Source organism: Puntigrus tetrazona, unplaced genomic scaffold, assembly GCF_018831695.1.
Source record: "Puntigrus tetrazona isolate hp1 unplaced genomic scaffold, ASM1883169v1 S000000004, whole genome shotgun sequence".
In the NCBI taxonomy this organism is placed as follows: domain Eukaryota; kingdom Metazoa; phylum Chordata; class Actinopteri; order Cypriniformes; family Cyprinidae; genus Puntigrus; species Puntigrus tetrazona.
The window spans coordinates 9,214-25,000 of record NW_025047684.1 but is presented as its reverse complement, the minus strand read 5'-3'; the positions used below and the strand labels follow the sequence as shown (position 1 = coordinate 25,000).

At 34.8% G+C, this 15,787-nt stretch overlaps 1 pseudogene; it reads left to right on the top strand.

Annotated features, from left to right (window-relative positions):
- Nucleotides 1-15,172, top strand: part of LOC122332127 — a 20,675-nt pseudogene extending 5,503 nt beyond the window's left edge.
- Nucleotides 15,173-15,787: the final 615 nt, after the last annotated feature.

Sequence of the window (15,787 nt, the reverse complement as noted above, 5' to 3'; positions counted from 1 at the left end):
AGAGATGAAAAATAATGAGATCTAGCAGTTTTAATGCTTTTCTGTACAAAAGTATACTCTCCTGCCAGGCAATACAAAATACTTCCATTTTTTTTCCACCTGTGCTCCATTTTCCAGGCTGCTCTCTTTAGGGTGAGAGTGTTTTCATTATATAGTCGGATTGTTTTCTTTCATCTTTCTTAAAGCGTAAAGGAGCAACTGTAAAGTGCTAGAAAAAGAGAGTGCATAGTTTCTGTTATTTCATCAAGTTTTTGTGTTGTCTTGGATGTGCTAAGGAATTGGGATAAGTCAGGAAGATTACTTAAGACAGCATTCTTTTGTGGTGGAAGTGATGGTTCTACCATACTTGTAATAAGGTGCAGAGTTTACAGGTTTAGCTATACAGAGTTCACACAAGACTTTGTGATCTGAAATATGCTGCTTATCCACCATCTAGTCTGGATACACAATCTCACTGGAACTTTAAAATCTGCTGTCGGTTAATGAAGTTTTGAAGAAATTGAATTATAGTACTTTCATGGAGTGGAGCATAATTATTCATAGAATTTCAAATTCGTCCCTTAGTGAATTGTTAATAGCTTTATGCATTGGTTTTAACAGTAGGCAGATCGTAGTTGCTAAAGTTTCAGTGACTGAAAAACAGATGGCATGTGCTTTCAGGTGAACATCATTTGTGTTTTATGTAAAAGAGTCTTATAGCAGGCTATTTACTTTTGTGCAGCTGTATGTATACTTATTCAGATTGCATGTAGCAAATTTAATATGCGGCATGCATAAAAAAATACATCAGGAATTGAAGTATTTTAGAAATTTCAGTGATAATGGATGGGATAAGTAAATTCTTTAAAGTGAAATACACTGCCCTTCAAAAGCTTGGAAAAGCCCTAGAAAAGTGGGGTTTTGTACAACATTGACATGAATCCTTTTTTGCACTGATAAGGGACAACATAAATTATGAAAACATTTTATTACATAAACAGTTTGTACATAGAAAATACAGCTCTGCATAATCTCAGCATCCGAGCTGTCAGTCAAAATGGACATTATTTGTTTGGGTTTATAATAACAATACATTTTTTTATCACTGACAGAAGAGTCACAAGACAAGGAGAGCTCAGTAAAAAATACCGGAGGGTGAATTTGACAGTAGTATAAAAAACTGGTGAAATAGGTCCCAACTTTCTCTCCGTTTCTTCTTGGTGCAATGCAGTGGGTTTGTGCCGTAGTGAGTCGGGCTGATCGGTAACGTGCTGCTGTTGGCTGAGAAGAAGAGATAACCATTAGCTAAAATAGGTAATGAAATACCAGCGTGTCTTCTGGGACTTTGTAGGTCTCCTTGATGAGCAGCAGATGTGACCGATCAGCTTGTAATGGGTGTGGCCAGGTGCTCCTCGTGAGTTACCAGGGCAATGCTGATGATCTCTCAGATCTCACAGTTTATTCAAACATTGACTTGATCTATTATTTCAAGTGTTCTGAAAGATTGCCCCAAGATCATTCACACTGTTTGGACACTTAAAAGGGACACGTAAGGGACATCGAGTTTCTCCCATAGTTCCATTATTATAGAATCATAATAAATTAATATTGCTTCAATAATAATGTCAAGTTACTTTAATGTACAGTATTTTCAGCAAAATATGATAAGAATTTGTACTAGTATCATCAAAAACCATTTTGAACCCTTCAAAGCAAAATTGACATTATTTGATTGTGTTTGTAATAACAATACATTTTTTATCAGATGAATGTGTAATATGACACATTTGATATGAACTGTATGTTGTATATATGGCCACTTTATTAGGTACACCTTACTAGTACTGGGTTGGGCCCCCTTTTGCCTTCAGAACTGCCTTAATCCTTCATGGCATAGATTCAACAAAGTACTAGAATTATTTTGGTCCATATTAACGTGATAGCATTATGCAGTTGCTGCAGATTTGTCGGCAAAACATGGTGCTCTATTGGATTGAGAACTGGTGACTGTGAAGCCCCTTTGAGTACAGTGAACTCATTGTCATGTTCAAGAAACCAGTCTGAGATGATTCGCGCTTTATGACATGGTGTGTTATCCTGCTGGAAGTAGCCATCAGAAGATGGGTACACTGTAATCATAAAGGGATGGACATTGTCAGCAATAATACTAAGGTAGGCTGTGGCATTGACACAATGCCCAATTGGTACTATTGGGCCCAAAGTGTGCAAAGAAAATATCCCCACATGATTTTACCACCACCAACAGCCTGAACTGTTGATACAAGGCAGGATGGATCCGTGTTTTCATGTTGGCGCCAAATTCTGACCCTACCATCTGAATGTTGCAGCAGAAATCGAGACTCATCAGGCGAGGCACCGTTTTATCAATCTTTAATTGTCCAATTTTTGTAAGCCTGTCTATATTAAATAAGTTTTTTTTTTTCTCCATTTCTAACCACCAAAAGTGAGACTGCCTTTCTCTAATGAATTTCAGTTGAAATGTCTAGTAAATCTGCCTTTTGATAGATAATGTTTTACCATAGGTCCTACCTGCACATCTCAAATTGTAATTCCCATTGAATTGCAGGACTAATTAAAGACTTAAGTCTTTCTATAATGGATTTCAAGTTATCACAGTTTAGTAATACGTTTTTAAGTTTCCAAAATCCTCCACAAATTCTGATATACTTACGTATGATAACTTTATGATCAGTTAGAGTAGCAGCCAATATAGTTGTATCTAAAATGAAGTGCTCTAAGTCTGATCAAACAAAGGTCAATAGAGGATTGTATTGACACTTTTTTTTTGTTCCAAGTGAACTGGAGGTTTTTACCCTCCAAATATCAATTAAGAAAAGACTCTAACTTAAACATAAGAGGTAAATAAATTATTTATTTTGATCTAGGAGGAAATCTATCCATAGAACCATACATGACCAAATTAAAGTCACCACCAATATTTAGTTTAGCATCAGGGTTGCTTCTCATTGTAGAGTTTAAATAATTATCAGTTTTCTCCTGATTTTCACCTAATAAAAAGTGTTAGCATGCATGCAACTGATGCTGCGAGAAGTAAGTTTGCCTGCATCCCAATTTCAAGTCAAGTCACCATTATTTATATAGAGCTTTTAAGCAATTGTGTCAAAGCACTTAACAGTATCAAATAGGCTGACTAGTGTCAGTGTCAGTAATATAAAATTACAAGATTAACAGTTTTTCAGTTAAAAGCATTTCATTATTTAATTCAGAGAGGTCATTGTACAGCTTTTAATTTTAAGTAGTATCTGTGGAATCAGATTTACAATAATTGTTGGAAATTAAGTGTCCCCAACTAAGCAAGCCAAAGGCAACTGTGGCAAGGAACCAAAACCTTTGGTGACAGAATGGAAAAAACCTTGAGAGAAACCAGGCTCAGTTAGGGGACCAGTTCTCATGTGGTCAATTTATTTAAAAAAATAAATTCAAGTTATAAATCAATCAATCAATCATTTTTATTTATATAGCGCTTTTAACAACACAGGTTGCATCAAAGCACTGTACAGTATAATGACAGGGATGTATAGTGTGAGAGTGACCAATTTCTTATTAAATGCAGAGACGGTCTCTGTAGTCAATTCAACGATAGTCACTAGAAGTTAAGTGTCCCCAACCAAGCAAGCCAGAGGCGACAGCGGCAAGAAACAAAACCCCATGCATACAGAATGGAGGAAAAAAACCTTGGGAGAAACCAGACTCAGTTGGGGTCAGTTCTCCTCTGACCGGACGCCCAGCACTTAACTTCCAGTTCAATTTTAAGCGCAGCTGTGTCAGGTAGTGTAAATGACTTAGTGTGTGCGTAATGCGTGTGTGTGTGTGTGTGTGCATCAGGATCTGGTGATCTGTCGGCGTGGCGCATCTAGGTGTTCTGGTCTCTGATGAACATAATCTCTGGGTGCTGATCCACCATCTAGTCTGGATACAAACTGTGAAAACAGATTGAGAAAGAAACAGGACTAATATTAGCGTAGATGCCATTCTTTTTACGATGTCACAAGTACATCGTATTGTAGGAAATAGTGTTCCCGGTTCCAGCAAATCTAAGTAATGCAGCCTAAAAATCCTTTAACAGATTTGAATAATAAAAGGTGTGTTGGTGTGTTATGTGTAGGCTAAGTTAAAAGATGTGTCTTTAATCTAGATTTAAACTGGCAGAGTGTGTCTGCTTCCCGAACAGAGTTAGGAGATTGTTCCAGAGTTTAGGTGCTAGATAGGAAAATGATCTGCCGCCCGCAGTTGATTTTGATATTCTAGGTATTATCAAATAGCCAGAGTTTTGAGAGCATAGCGGACGTGCAGGACTATAATGTGATAAGAGCTCGCTCAAGTATTGAGAGCTAAACCATTCAGGGCTTTATAGGTAATTAATAAGATTTTAAAATCTATTCGATGTTTGATAGGGAGCCAGTGCAGTGTTGACAGAACCGGGCTAATATGATCATACTTCCTAGTTCTAGTAAGGACTCTGGCTGCTGCGTTTTGGACTAGCTGAAGTTTGTTTATTAAGCGTGCAGAACAACCACCCTATAAAGCATTGCAATAATCTAACCTTGAGGTCATAAACGCATGAATTAATATTTCTGCATTAGAGGTTGAAAGCATAGGTCGTAATTTAGATATATTTTTAAGATGGAAAAACGCAGTTTTACAGATGCTAGAAACATGATTTTCAAAGGAAAGATTGCGGTCAAATACTGTTTTGTACTTTAATGTGCCATAACAGATCACTGCATTGCCCTCAGCTCAAACACGCAACCCAACCATCTACTCACACCTATCTAAAGTGCAAAACAAAGTGATACTGTATATTTAACACTAAAATCACCAGTAGGTGGTAGTAAGTCACTATTTAAATAAGTGAGGCGTCTTGTCATTCATTCAGTTAGGAGGCTGTAGTTATAGGTTATTAATCACTGACTCTCTGAATCGCTCAAAGCTACAGATTCCCGGAAAAAAAAACAGCTGTTGCTTGGAGACACAGCAGTTCTGTTGCAGATTTGGTTGGAACTATTATTATTTTGTTGTTGTTTATAATAAATATACATTATATTGTTTTTAAACTAACTATTGTTTTTTGTTGCTATTTAAAATCAATTTCACCTTTGCAGTAATATGGATATTCAGGGAAAATTGGACACGTGATTATGTTGTATTTCCAATTTAACTTTATGGCATATGCTTTATTTGTTTAAGATTAATTGTTTAGACTGTTAGATGTCAGCGTTTCTTGTCATAACTATGCATAACTATTTGATTTCAAAACCATTTCTTGTTATGATTTTAAATCTGGAATTATCCTCAGAATGATCGTAAAGTGATTTTAAGCCTGATTTTGTGATGGCTGTAAATTATTACTCTATGAAATGCTTAATTTTGACTGGTCAGTCAAAATTCCAAACTATACCCCAATAACAACTGATAAATGCCAATAACAGACTCACCCTGGTAACTTTGTTCTATACGCTTGCTATACAATTTTTTGTTGGATGTTTTGCGTTTGGTTAGCTAATAAAATATAAAAATCTATTAGATTATTTGTACACTTTCTTAATTCTATCATCCTAATATCATGGACTCGCTCTCTCGTATCAAACTAACACAGCTACTGTCATTGTGTTTGGTACACTTGTTTGAAGTTCGGTGGTTAAGTTTCAGAAAAAAACGGCCTTTAAAGCAATGTCATTCCACCCACTTTGCGATGCTAGCATTCTGAATTTGATAGCGTAATCAGTGGCAGGTCAGTTCCCCTGGGTGATATTCACAATTTGTGTTGAGATATCCTTTCCCCCGGCAGGATATTCAGACACTTCACAGAGTTGTTGAAAAAAGAACTCCAATGAATATCTCAGAAAATCGGCAGAGATTATACACAGGAATAGCAATCAGAATCAACAAGTAGAATGCTTGGTAAGGCAGATAGTGTACACATGGAGGGCCTTGTGTTATAAAGTCTTCAAACAGGAAATGATCATAGAGAAAGCAGAGTGCACAGCTAGTACTCGGGCGAGAGCTCCCTCTGCTGGCTTGGCGTTACATACTGGCAGGTCGGTTTTATTCATTAAAATTGTATTTGTTGCAAAAGTAGCTTTATAGAAAAAAATGGTCAGTGGAGACTATGGCAGAAATGGACAGTAAAAATAAAATATTGCAATTAATTCCAAATTCCATGTGGTCAAACAGATAATGAACACCATTAGCTGCAATATTTATATTTATATATTTTATGTTTTTTTGTTTTTTTAATTTTGGTAATATTTTATAATAATGTCCAGTTGTAAGGCATTTATAAGATGAACTAATCATTTACAAAACAAAACTGTGTTAATTTTAATACATGTTAATGTTTATCTATGTTTGTAGGTAGAGTTATAAATCATTTACAAGTGATTAGACTATGATTTCATCATTCATCATTGAATAATTTACAAAGCGTTACAAATGTTCACAAATTATTAAGTAATATGTTAACAATGTACAAATCAGTCTCTTATCACATAGCATATCATAAATAATCAAACATATACATGGTAATTGGTTAATAAGAGATTAGTTTATATATTATTATATATTATTATAGTGATATATTAATTAGTCACTGAAATTAATCAATTATTAATCAATTATTAAAATGTCAACATTGTACTATTATCTCATAGCGTTAAAAATACTCCATCAGTGTCAGAGAATACATCTGTCTAACTCTCAACCTAATCTAAAGTGTAAACCACTCATCAGTTGTAAATGTTTTGCTCATCATTGGTAGATCTTTTAACCCAGTGTGTACGCATACACAACCTGTAACTAGCATGTTTGTACAACTGACGAGTAGTTTACACTTAGAATAGGGGATGCAGAAAGCTTTCTAAATTATGTATTGATGTGTTAGTAGATAATAGTACAATGTTGGCATTTCAACTATTTATAAATAATTAGTAATAATATTAGTAACTAACTAGTAACTAACTATACTGAAAAAAATATTTAAATAAAAAATGAAAAAAAATTGTTGACTACCTTTCAAAATGTTTTTATTTAAATGGAACTAAAATATATTGTTTGCAATTACTTACCTTGAACAACAATTGTATATATTTTCAGTGTATTAACCTTTTACTAAGGATTATTTATTGATGCTATTTAAGAGAAGTTAAAAGAAAGATTACTTTAGCATATTACTTTGCATTTTGTAAACGTATAGTCATGTTTTGTAAATGATTAGCTAATTATCATCTAATCATAAATTAATCTACAAAACATAGACATATTAACAAATCACTTTAACAAATCACTTTATTAATCATTTGAAAGAATAATTATGTTATTTAAATGATTAGTTTATTATTAACTAATCACTTGTAAAGGACTTTTAAATTAATTTACAAAACATGCATACATTATTACCATATCACATATTAATTGCTTATGAATGTTTTGTAAATGATTTATTCACTAACTAATCACTTATGAATACCTTGCAACTGAAAGTGTTACCAAATGTAGGTTGGAGCAAAAAAAAACAAAGGTCTTTGGCTTTTCAGGACCAATGTTGGCCACCCCTGGTCTAGAGTATGAATTTTCTAATTTTATTTAAAAAAATTAGCTCCTAAATGGAGCTCTGAGCCATTACAGTCTCTGGTTCTCTGAATCCACAATTTCTTGTCATAACCTCTTTGTCCTGTAGTCTGCTGTGGAGCTCACCTCAGAAGTTCACATCAAGAACACATAGGCTGCCACAAAGGGGGTGCTCATAAGCAGCCTTCTGAAACCTAAAATGATAAAAAGACACCCTATGGTAGGGTTGTCAAACAATTCCTGGAGGGCCGGAGCCCTGCAGAGTTTAGAGGTTACCCTGCTAAAACACATATACTATGTATGTCTGAAGTACTTGATTAGCTGGATCAGGTGTGTTTAATTAGGGTTGCATCTAAACTCTGCAGGGCTTCGGCCCTCCAGGAATTGAGTTTGCCACCCCTGCCCTATGGTCCACAAGACCGCAAGTCAATATAATTTGTCCCATTTGGAATAGGGCCTTCTTCATCCAACATCTAAATTTGATATTTATGCACTCAATAGTGCTTAAAAATACAAATTATGACACACCATGTGCCTTTAAGCTCTGGTTGTTATAACAAGAAATATAACACTATATTGTGACTGATGGATTCATTGAAAGATTTAACAGAATTTAAGTTTATATTTTGTTATTTTTAATATTTTGTTGCCTGTGATGGAGTTTTCACCTTTAAGATTTAAAGGTTTGGTAAGTTCAGTAAAAGCCTTTTAACCCAATGTTGGTGTAATCTGTGTTTATTTAATTGCACAAACATCTATAATATTAAGTTATATTTCCTCATGAAATACTGAAAATTCTGTTATTTCAGGAAAGGCAGATGATAGACATTCATTGTTTAAATCTTTTAACATGGACATGGACACAAATGTAAGTAATGTTTTTTTCTCTGAGTAACTGAGTAATTTCTTAATTTAAAAAAATGAATATTAAATGGGGTCCAATAATAAAGTCGAATAATCTACACAAGGTGCTTCTGTTCTTGAAACACAGTGTTTCCTAAACAGATAAATGAGTATGCCTGCCATGTAAAAGTACAGCACACAGCAGTACTCTTACAACCTAATTTTATTAAACAATCTCTGCATATTTGCTATAGAAAATGTGAATGTCACAATGTTGTCATAGTGCTATTCAGTTTTTTTAAGGCAGTTTATACGTATTCTCAACCAGCTGCAGATTGTATGATCTGTAGTATACAGTGCAATATGACTTTAATACAGAAGTTCAATACTTCTGTTCATGTTTTAAAAATGTTTGTGTGGGATATTTATCCCAAGGCCTTTTAGTGCTGTCTTAACCACAGTTTGCGTAACAGCATATATCTTACCATATAGGCTTTATGAGCCTAAACATGTATATATAAATGCATTAGCATCTTTTTACACAGCAGGAAGAGCACATCTATAAAATCTGTCTAAAAAAGTATATTCTAAAATGAAGCTTATTTCTGTTGTTGTGTTTCTATGGTGTATTTTTTCATTATAGATTCGTCCACTGTGATTATGTGAAACATTTAAACTAATTAATGTAATTGTTGCTCTTTTGAACCTAGAGAACATCAGACTGCTTCTCTCCCACGGGGTCGCACTCTTCACACACTGACTGCCATCTCAGATGACACACTCTTCCTGTTTGGAGGCCTCAGTATGTCAGGGGAGGTCCTCAGTATGTCAAGTTTTTATAAACTACAGTATGGAAGAAAAATAATGACAAGTTCTTGCATTTTTAGAGGCTGATATTTAAACAATTGATTAAGCTGTGAATATTTCAATTCAAAACATTTCACACACACATAAATAATTTAAAAAATCATTAATCTGTATTCACCTTTCAGAGTTCAGTCCCAACATATTCAGTGTGTTTAAAAATATAATGTATAGTATTCAACAGGCAATTTTTAGTCCATTTTATTTTACTCCCACAAATTCACTTGTCCAAACTCGGTAGAAAATTCAGCATTGCACAGCTGGGAACTGCAGGAAAAGGAATTACATAGCAGTAGATTACCAATGCGTGGCACAGGCTGGTGTTGATGAAGTAAGTAGAGCAAGTAATTTATTAATAAAAAAGGAAATATTGTGCACTTTAGATATTCTACTAACAGTAAGAAACTTTGTAATTTTATGTCAACTAGCAATCATTAGAGTATCAGTAGACTGTCTGCTTAATATCTTCTAATACTTTGTTTTGACAAGTCAACTGCATACAACATACTGACTATCAGAAACTTCGTAAGTATGACCTATGAGTAGTATGATTCTACTCTAAACCTACCCTAAAAGTCTACTCTAAGAATTAGCTGACACGCTCTAAGAATTACTTGACAAGTTGCTTATAGTTAGTTGAATGTCTAAAATGGACTGTCAAAATAAAGTATAATTTTAATTTTAACATGCAACTGCTTTATATTGACAACATTACATTTTCAATTAAAAACATTTATTGTATTTATTATGGATAAATTTCAGAGCTGCTTGGGGCCCAAGTGTCTATCTGACAATTCCACCAACTGGGTTTTCTTCGTAACAGATCAGTACGGTGCATATTTAGGTTGATTTAAATTTTCTCTGTAACGTGAGGCAATTGCTTTGGTCATCATCGTTCTGTAACAATTTTTTGATTGTTAAAAAAAAATTTGTTTTTCTTTTTTGTACGACATGCGAGCCAACTGCTATGGTCTTTGCTGCCGAGGAACTAACAGCAGATAGAGATCATGCATTGGGAATCTACTGCTATTCCTGCAGTTCCCAGATGTGTAATGATAAACTGGTAAAATGGTAAACAATTGAATTTGTAAAGTGAAACTAAATGGACTGTCCTATATTAAATGCATTTTTAAACTGAAAGAATATTTTGGAAGTGAACTCTGGAAGCTGAAAAAATATTATTGAATTTTTAATTATGAAAATATATATATTTTTGTAATATATAATGTAATGCAATGTGTTATTTTTTTCAGTTCTTTAAGTTCACTTTTTTGACATTTGTAATTATTTTTTCTTCCATAGAAACAGGCATACCTATAATAATAACCATCACATATTTTGCAAACATTCAGTATTTATTTTGTCCAGGTGATGGGTGGGAATTTGACACTAAAACAAGAGAATGGAGAGAGAAAGACCATGCACATAAAGACAAGCCCAGGTACAATAGATTTAGTATTGTGTTATGAGCTGTAAGTGCCATTTGTGCAGAAACAAAATTTATAAACAAAACCTAATTTGTTTTATGCTATTTTATGCTCTGCTTTTAAAGTGCCATTTTGATGCTCTTTAATACGGTGTTACAAATTGTTATAGCTGCTGAATTTCTACTTTCTTCTTTCTTCTACTTTACAACTGGCTCTTCTAGCACAAACAATATTCGAAGAATATATGCTAAAGACATACTGTGGCTAACTAAAATGTATTGAACCTCATGTATAGGAAAACCACCTCTTTGCAAAGTACTTTGTATGTGTGCTTTTGTTTGAACTTGCGGTTTATTAGTTTGTCGTTTCATGTTTCCTTTTTCCTCGTTGTTAGATTGTTTTGTGTATATTTTAACATCTGTATATTCACATGTTCTTTGTCAAATCTTGTCCATGTTTGGCTGTATAGTGGTAGAAGTATAGTGGTACTTGGCTTGGAGTAAGGAACATAATTCAAAACATTAGTGAAAGGGCTCACACTAGTGCTGTCAATTGATTAATTATGGTAAATTGCATCCAATATAACGGTTTTGTGTACATAATATATGTAATATAAATGCACACATGCATGTATTTAAGAAAACATTTTTTATCTGTTAGTATGTAATATTTGAATATACTAATATATATATATATATATATATATATATATATATATATATATATATATATATATATATGTGGCGAGGCAGAGGAAGCACAAGAGAAACAGGTGCAGTGAAGCCCCCGGAGGGTGTATTTATTAGACAATACACAGAAGGTGAGCGGTGAGTCCGTGCGAGGAGTGCGGCGGTGAGTCCGGGGGTGGTGTAGCGGTGAATCCGGTGAGTGCAGCGGTGAGTCGTCTCGGTGCTTCCCGTGCTTAGAAACGTGAGGGAGTCCACTGTGAGGTAGTAGGGGAAGTAGCTCAGGCAGGCCCGTCACGTTGTAGCTTCTGGGAGACAAAGAAAGAGACAACAGGTTAGCGTGCGTTTCCGGAGTCTCGTGGCTCACTGAAGCCGTCGCCTGGCCGGGCTTATCTGGCCCGCGGCTGATGAGCTCCAGGTGTGTCGAATCCGTCGTTGAGTGGCTGGTGTAGGTGTTCCAGGTTTGTTCCCAGGGCAACGCTGATCAATCCTCGGGACGCTCGTCACAATATATTTATTTATATATATATATATATACACACACACACACACTGCATATGTTTGTATTTAGATATACATAATAGATGAACAGTACACACACTTATTTTGGAAGCAGTTAATCATGATTAATCATTTGACAGCACTAGATCACACAGCATCAGAAGGAAGCTTGCAGCTCGCAGCATTGGATAGGTAGGCATGTATGGTGGATGTTATTATTTTTGTGGGATTTTAAGAGTATAGCATGACATTAAAAGTACCATAGAAAATGAGAAAGAAAAAATAGTATTGGTATCAGAGAGTACCTTGAAGAAAATACTCATACTCGTACTCTGTCTTTAAAAAATGGTTTTGGTGCTTCTCTGGTTTGAATCCACCAATTTTTCATGTAAGCAATCATATTCAAAAAAGTATGAGAGAGACTCAAACATTCTTAGAAAAAGTATTATGTACTGGTGGGACAAAGATTACCTTTTACCAAAGTCACAGAAAGGCTAAAGTTTGGAGAAAGAAAGGATCTGCTCATGATCCCAAACATACAAGCTGTCATGATTGGCTTGCATGGCTTCTTCTGAAAAGGGCTCATTGATCTTTGTTGTTTATATAACACATGGCAGCAGCAAAATGAACTCAGAAGCCTACAGAAACATTTTGTCTGCCAATTTAAAGAAAGATACAACCAAACTTATTGGGAGATCCTTCATCAGCAGCAAGATACCCAAAACACAATTGCAAAATAACATCGAGGAAAGAAGTGGAATGTTTTTAGACTGGCCAAGTCAATCTCCAGACTTAAAGCTGCCTTTTAGCTGCTAAAGAGGATTCTAAAGTGAGTAGCCCCCCAGAACAAACATCAGGTAAAAGAGGCTGGAAAAAAAATTATATATATATATATATATAATATTTTTTTAATCTACTAGTCAAATCTATTGGTTGAATCTACAGGCAATAATATGTAATACAAATAAATAATGGAAAAATATCAGTTAGTAGCAACCCAATTAAAAAGCAGAGACAGCTGATTTTATCAAATGGATCAAACAAATTGTAGAATGACAGTGATATAGATTAGTATTGCATAAGTAAGTTGTACCTATTTCCTCCCTCAGGTTATGGCACTCTGCTGATAAGGGGAGAGATGGTGATGTAGTCATTTTTGGAGGAAGCCAGACCTACCTCTTTTTAATAGATTCGGTATGTACAGCTTAATCTATTTGTGTTTGTGATGTACTGAAGATTAATAGATACATTTACATCTTCATCACTGGAATATTCAGAGACTCTGATTCTACTTTAAAAGATTTATGGGCTCTTTTAGTTCCAACCATAACCCTTGGCCTCTGATCAGTACATCCATGTTCACTGCAAAAAGAAGTGCATGCAGATTAAGTAGGGCTAAAAGTATTGGACTTACTTTAGTTAGTATTTATCCAAGATCATGGATTGGTTTAACCATTGTTTGATGAGTCACATTCAAACAGATCAATCAATCAATCAATCATTTTTATTTATATAGCGCTTTTAACAACACAGGTTGCATCAAAGCACTGTACAGTATAATGACAGGGATGTATAATGACGAGAGTGACCAATTTCTTATTAAATGCAGAGACGGTCTCTGTAGTCAATTCAACGATAGTCACTAGAAGTTAAGTGTCCCCAACCAAGCAAGCCAGAGGCGACAGCGGCAAGGAAACAAAACCCCATGCATACAGATGAACCTGATCTGGTAATTAATAGCAATATTTCTAAATATTCTTTTCCTCTGTAGGTTGCAGTTCTCAGGTCTCCTCTCAGAATCACTGTGCAGATTTACTGGTATTCCAGACTCAACCATACTCCCTGTCAAGGTAAAAAAAAAGATATATGCCCACTATAACAAACAATCTTTTTTTTTAAAAGAATTTATTTATGCCTATAGTTGTTTAATAAGAAATATAGAACAGGTTAGATGACATATTGAATTTAACAGAATGAAAGCCTTTAGTTGATAGATTTATGGCCATTTCACACTGCACAACTAAGCAGATGTAAAAATGCACAGTTTCACAGATAGGGCTTAATTAAAGGAATAATTCACCCAACAATGAAAATTATACCATAACCCACTCACCCCCAAGCCATCCTTAACTTTCTACTTTCAGACAAACCTGACTTTTAAAAAAAAAATTATACTGGCTTTGTAAAGCTGGTGGAAAGTGGACATTTTTTGAAGCTCCCTAAATCGGATATATCCGCAAGTACTGCAGGGTGTTACAGTCAATGGCATGCACTGTATATAGTACTAGATCATGTAATTTTCAACTTTTTTTAAATAAAGACATTTCATCAGATGAACAATCAATATATTGTTTACATTTTTTCAACTGCTTTCACACAAAATCTTTACTTATCACACAATTTGTGAAACCTGATACCCGAACACCAGAACAACCCACCAAATATGCAAAACCATAAAATAATTATTGGCTTTTGATTTTTTTATTTTATAAAGCACCTTTTGCTTAACACAATACACAATTCAATACACAATCTACCGGGAACAACTATCTCAACTTCCTAACCAATCATAACCATATCAACAGTGCCTCAAACTAACACTCATTGCTTTACTTAACACCGACTGATCATGGTTTTAGAATAGGCCTATAAATACAGAGTTACATGTAGTTGATGTATTTCCTCTCTTCGTTCTTACCCTAGAACTATTATTCAATACATTTTTTATCTTTTCTTTACAGATTATGTGAAGACTGCATAGGAAAACAAATATTTTCTGTTCAAGAGCAGGCTTTTCTGTTACCAGCCAAGCTTCAGAAGACAATTGACAAAAGGATATCCTACTTCAGGAAAATTGCCCAAAATATAGATGCAGGTTCATAGTTTTATAAGGATGGTCCTGGATTGTTTTGCAAATATATCTGTCCAAGAAATCTACTGTAACACTTTCTATGAAGCCTGTATTTGTACTGCATTATAAGGTTGTTCTTAAGGTATTGTAATAAATACATATGGCATTATAAATAGCTTTATAGTATGTTGTGTCATCTTGTGAATAGTCACAAGAACAGTTTTAATGTGTTATAATATATTTTTTAATATTTGTGTGTAGCACCCCCAACCTTTCTGAAGTAGAAATTTGTAAGGGACTGGTCTATGTTCAGAAACAAAATACCTTGTGATGTTGGATTAAGGCCCCCCTCTATGATTACACGGTACTTTTTTTTACTATTTGTTGTCTAAATAAAAGTTTGTTTAACTTTTTAACTGAGTTTTACTTCAATAAGATATATATACAACTACAATGATACTCACATAGAAACAAATTGTGTAAAATGTGTAAATCACAAAATCACACACACTTTACAGTTCTCACACTTGTCCCCTGTAGCCAGAGGAAGACCCAGCATTTCCGGTGGATGGGTGTGCTATCTAGAGGATAGATTTCAAAAGCGTGTCTCATAGACCTTGATGTCCCTATAAGAACAGTCCCACAACAGAACACAAACGGCAGCGAATCTGTGAAATTATAGATGCTGCACTAAGCGGTCTCGGTTAAAGGTGGCTTTGAAGGAGCTGCGATGTTAAACCGTATTATGACCTTGCCTTTCTAGAATATCTCATGCCCTCATGAGATTATTCTCTAAACTGGCTCCACTACTGTGGGTACTAGCAAAGCATTTAGCTGAACACCGGGAACACTGAGCTAATTGGTGACACCAAACTGTGTTGCAGGATTCTATTCTCTGCCCTATATTGTCTCCACCATTTATTACCATCCCTCTGTGAACCAAAGTTAGAGGATGGCTAGTGACATTGCCTAGTTTGTCATAGCTCTGTCTGACCACAGGTTTTACTTCTCTTCTGGGGCATAACGGG